We start from the raw sequence: 6,000 nt of genomic DNA, 5'->3' as shown, positions 1-6,000 counted from the left end.
TGGCACATGGCAGAGTGTGGCGATGGAGACAGCAGCAATGGGAGGCCGTACAGGGACCCATGAGAGACTCTGGACCTGGCAGCAGCATGAGGAGGCGGTATAGGGGCCCATGGCAGATTAGGGGCCTGGCAGCAGCTATGGGAGGCCCGTAATCTGCCAGCACCCTATGACAAAAAATGGAACACACCAGCAGTGTGAGGAGACCTGAAAGTGGCACATGGCAGAGTGTGGCGATGGAGACAGCAGCAATGGGAGGCGGTACAGGGGCCCATGACAGATTACGGGCCTGGCAGCAGCATAAGGAGTCGGTACAGGGGCCCATGGCAGATTAGGGGCCTGGCAGCAGCTATGGGAGGCCTGTAATCTGCCAGCACCCTATGACAAAAAATGGAACACACCAGCAGTGTGAGGAGACCTGAAAGTGGCACATGGCAGAGTGTGGCGATGGAGACAGCAGCAATGGGAGGCCGTACAGGGACCCATGAGAGACTCTGGACCTGGCAGCAGCATGAGGAGGCGGTATAGGGGCCCATGGCAGATTAGGGGCCTGGCAGCAGCTATAGGAGGCCCGTAATCTGCCAGCACCCTATGACAAAAAATGGAACACACCAGCAGTGTGAGGAGACCTGAAAGTGGCACATGGCATGAGACACTGTGGACCTGGCAGCAGCATGAGGAGGCGGTACAGGGGCCCATGGCAGATTAGGGGCCTGGCAGCAGCTATGGGAGGCCCGTAATCTGCCAGCACCCTATGACAAAAAATGGAACACACCAGCAGTGTGAGGAGACCTGAAAGTGGCACATGGCATGAGACACTGTGGACTTGGCAGCAGCATGAGGAGGCGGTACAGGGGCCCATGGCAGATTAGGGGACTGGCAGCAGCTATGGGAGGCCCGTAATCTGCCAGCACCCTATGACAAAAAATGGAACACACCAGCAGTGTGTGAGGAGACCTGAAAGTGGCACATGGCAGAGTGTGGCGATGGAGACAGCAGCAATGGGAGGCCGTACAGGGACCCATGAGAGACTCTGGACCTGGCAGCAGCATGAGGAGGCGGTATAGGGGCCCATGGCAGATTAGGGGCCTGGCAGCAGCTATGGGAGGCCCGTAATCTGCCAGCACCCTATGACAAAAAATGGAACACACCAGCAGTGTGAGGAGACCTGAAAGTGGCACATGGCAGAGTGTGGCGATGGAGACAGCAGCAATGGGAGGCCGTACAGGGACCCATGAGAGACTCTGGACCTGGCAGCAGCATGAGGAGGCGGTATAGGGGCCCATGGCAGATTAGGGGCCTGGCAGCAGCTATGGGAGGCCCGTAATCTGCCAGCACCCTATGACAAAAAATGGAACACACCAGCAGTGTGAGGAGACCTGAAAGTGGCACATGGCAGAGTGTGGCGATGGAGACAGCAGCAATGGGAGGCCGTACAGGGACCCATGAGAGACTCTGGACCTGGCAGCAGCATGAGGAGGCGGTATAGGGGCCCATGGCAGATTAGGGGCCTGGCAGCAGCTATGGGAGGCCCGTAATCTGCCAGCACCCTATGACAAAAAATGGAACACACCAGCAGTGTGAGGAGACCTGAAAGTGGCACATGGCAGAGTGTGGCGATGGAGACAGCAGCAATGGGAGGCCGTACAGGGACCCATGAGAGACTCTGGACCTGGCAGCAGCATGAGGAGGCGGTATAGGGGCCCATGGCAGATTAGGGGCCTGGCAGCAGCTATGGGAGGCCCATAATCTGCCAGCACCCTATGACAAAAAATGGAACACACCAGCAGTGCTGCCACGTCTGCTCGCTCCTAAAACATTGCCTCCTCTGCCACTCCTATGCATGTTGTCTGACATACTCTTTAATTAAATGATTCTGTGTCCCTGAGTAACAATTCTGTGTCTGTCCCTGAGTAACAATTCTGTGTCCCTCAGTAACAATTCTGTGTCCCTCAGTAACAATTCTGTGTCCCTGAGTAACAATTCTGTGTCCCTGAGTAACAATTCTGTGTCCCTCAGTAACAATTCTGTGTCCCTCAGTAACAATTCTGTGTCCCTCAGTAACAATTCTGTGTCTGTCCCTGAGTAACAATTCTGTGTCTGTCCCTGAGTAACAATTCTGTGTCCCTAAGTAAAGTTTCTGTGGCCCTCAGTAACAAATCTGTGTCCCTCAGTAACAATTCTGTGTCCCTCAGTAACAATTCTGTGTCCCTCAGTAACAATTCTGTGTCTGTCCCTAAGTAACAATTCTGTGGCCCTAAGTAACGTTTCTGTGGCCCTAAGTAACAGTTCTGTGGCCCTCAGTAACAATTCTGTGTCCCTCAGTAACAATTCTGTGTCTGTCCCTGAGTAACAATTCTGTGTCTGTCCCTGAGTAACAATTCTGTGTCCCTCAGTAACAATTCTGTGTCTGTCCCTAAGTAACAATTCTGTGGCCCTAAGTAACATTTCTGTGGCCCTCAGTAACAATTCTGTGTCCCTCAGTAACAATTCTGTGTCTGTCCCTAAGTAACAATTCTGTGGCCCTAAGTAACGTTTCTGTGGCCCTAAGTAACAGTTCTGTGGCCCTCAGTAACAATTCTGTGTCCCTCAGTAACAATTCTGTGTCTGTCCCTAAGTAACGTTTCTGTGGCCCTAAGTAACGATTCTGTGGCCCTAAGTAACGTTTCTGTGGCCCCAAGTAACGTTTCTGTGGCCCCAAGTAACGTTTCTGTGGCCCTAAGTAACGTTTCTGTGGCCCTAAGTAACGTTTCTGTGGCCCTAACTAACGTTTCTATGTCCCTAAGTAACGTTTCTGTGTCCCTAACTCTCTCCCTGAATACAGCCAGGTCTGCCTCTGTTGAATGACTGGAGGCAAATGGAGAATTCTAAAATGGCCGCCATTTATAGCTCGACCATTACACAGTGCTGGCTGGCTGACTGCTGATTTGCTAATGCGATCACGTCATGAATGAATGTATTATGGGTCAGCGCGCCTTGTCTGCGCGCCTTCCCAGACATCCCCGCTCCGTCGCCGCACATGTCGCCGCCATTTTAGGAAAAATTTCGATTCACGCATCCGAAGTCTGCTTATTTTCGGATTCGGCGCGAATCGAAATTTTTCTAATATTCGAAGCGAATTCCACTTCACCTACTTCGATTCGCTCATCTCTAGTTACCACCAACGTTATAAAAATTTAAGATTTTCAACCCGTCTATGGCCGGCATTAGTCTTACAGGTTTATTATTGTAATTTGAAACAATTGTTAAGCTCACTTTTCAAAACTCACCTGTGACGTCAGACAGCGAATTCCAACAGGCTTCCCAGGGTCTCCATCTGCCTTCTCCTCCAGCTATTAATCAGCTGAAAGAAAAATAAAAACATTTTGATACATAGCATAGGTTTTTTTCTTCAGAAACCTTCAGGTGGCACAGACAATAGGCCAAACTGGCCAGCTGTTCTATTTCCTCTTCACTCTCTTGCCCAAAGCCACAGCATTTATTCATGTAATGTTTGATTGGCCAGGACAACTTGTTGTCATGTTGACTACAGACTGGCTAAAATGGCAACCAATGCTTGGCACCCACCCTCTACCCAATATTCTGCTACAGGGCGTCATGGGTGCGTGCACCTTGGCCGTGTTGCCTTTTTTTCCTCCGCTGTCAATCCCTGGGTCCTTGCTGCCGATGACTCGGCTGTGCCCGCTGATTCACAAGCATCTCTGATGGGGAGGATAACTGCATGTAAACAAGACAGTTCTCCTCCCTGTCAGCTTGTGCATACTGCTTTAGATGGATGTGCCCAGCACAGCCATCCTAAGCAGTGTCCTTACAGTGAAGCACACAGACACAGCACAGAGTAAAAACAGAGTAAAACAGCACACAGGTAACCCTTGCCTCGCCCCACATGTTAACCCCTTCCTGCCCAGTGCCATTAGTACAGTGCCAGTGCTTTTTGGTCAGCAGTGATCACTGTATTGGTGTCACTGGGGATGTCAGGGACACCAAGTTAATTCCCCCCAATGGCAAGAATGTCCGCCGCAGTCCCGCTATACATTGCTGTTCCCCACCATTACTTATACAAATAACACAATTAAAACAGGATATATTCTGCCATTTGTAGACGCTCGAACGTTCACATCAACAAAATAATTTACATGTATTGTGATTTTAGGAAGCAAAGACATGGAGCAGAATACCTTTTGCACTACAGAAATGGACATGTTTAATCTCAAAAAGGGAGAAATATTGCTTGGGTCACAAAAGTGAATGGCTTGGGTGATCTAGCGCAAGTAATTAAAATACACACAGGTGACAAAATAACTCCAAAAGAAAGCTCAAATTCTGGGATACAAAGGATTTACATTTCATTTGGGGGCAGCATTGCATGACCACACAGTTGTCAGTTAAATTCACGCATCGCTTTAATGTTATAAATGGCCTGGTCAGGAAGGGGTGAAATCCTCAGGAGGGCATGTGGTTAACATCTGTGTCCATTGGAGGGAGAGTTCGCAAACCTGCCATTTATGGCTGTTACAAGGCAACAAGCAAATCAGTTGATACAGCAGGGTGTTTGCTACAAGGGGTCACTAATGGTAAGTCATCTCACAAAGGATGTTCTTGCATAGGTCACCACTGTGATTTATGGAGGGCAAAGAGCAGGAGCCCAGACCAGAGTGGTGTGAATGTGCAAAATGGCTGATTTCCTGCCAGCAAAAGGGTGGCCTATGTGGGCTGTGATGCTGCCCTGGGACATGAAGATTCCTGCCAATAGAGTGGGCCCCCCTGGTGCAGCAAATGACTTACTTCTTGGAGGGTTCAGGGTAGCACAGGACTTCCTGGGGTTTGGAAGTGATGCCCCCTTCTAATTTCCAAATTGAAACTTCTTGGCAAGAGAACAATATGGGCTGGTTCACGAGCATTGAATGGGTGTTGATTTTCGAGTAGTACAAATCTCATTGGCAGACTTGGCCTCTCTTACCATTTTTGAGCCAGTGACAGGTAAGACACTTCAAGCTGAGCTCCACCCAAAAGGGGAATTTCAACTTTAATGTATGTCCCCTGCTCCTGGTTAAGGATTGTCACCTTTGTGGATAGAGTCTTTGAATGGGACAGGTACCTGCTCCCACTTGCACTGCGATTGGAAATTGCCCTACTCCCCCCCCCCCCGTAGTTTTCTTGGAGGTGTCTGGTCCCTGAAGACTACGGGACCATTCACAAAGTGTAGCGCTACTCAAGCATGTGTAGTGGGTACCTGCCTGTGAAGCCAAAAGCTGTCACAGCCAGGGGCACACATTGAAGATGGTGGTGCCAGGGCGATAAGATGGCTGATAAAACCAGTCATGGTGTGTACCCTGCTGGATGGAGGGACCGTTGAATGTCTGTATTTGACAAGTCAGCAGCTACATTTTTGGTATCTGCTGAGTTTGATTGTTTAACAAATCAAATGGAAAACCTCTAACTTGGAGGACGAATTTACATTAGGTCTAATCTTTGCTCTCCGATTTCTATATGCTCTGTCAAACTGTTACTTTCTTGTTCAATAAATAAGACCTGGATTTGGGCATCCTTGTGTGGATTATTCTTGGTAATATTGTAGTCTGTTACTAACATTAATATTGTCCCACCTCAGATATACTAGCCAATTCTATGGATCGAAAAGATATAACTTAATTTAAGATAACGATTGGCCAAGACCAAAACAAGGTCCCAATTGACTGCAACAAATTTAATCTCTACCTACGGTAGAATACGTACATGTGAAGTAGCGGGTGATAATGTCTGCATGTGTGGCCATCCCGTCTGCAGTATTTTGTCTGCGGGACACCCGCAGCTGACGGACTTCAGGCTCTCTCTCCTCAGTCGTCTCCCAGGAATCATTCCTCGCCTGGCAGATGTTGTGTAGGAGGCAACAGGCGAGGATGATCCTGGAAGACTTCTGAGGAGAGTATAACTCGCCCCCAGGCCTGGCCAAACACAGAAAATGGGACTTTATGAGCCCCACTGTCTGCTCCATGATGGCTC

This window comes from Staurois parvus, unplaced genomic scaffold (assembly GCF_062004578.1).
Source record: "Staurois parvus isolate SC_StPar_1 unplaced genomic scaffold, SC_StPar_1.0 ptg000402l, whole genome shotgun sequence".
Taxonomy (NCBI): domain Eukaryota; kingdom Metazoa; phylum Chordata; class Amphibia; order Anura; family Ranidae; genus Staurois; species Staurois parvus.
Note: the sequence above shows the minus strand (reverse complement) of the source record.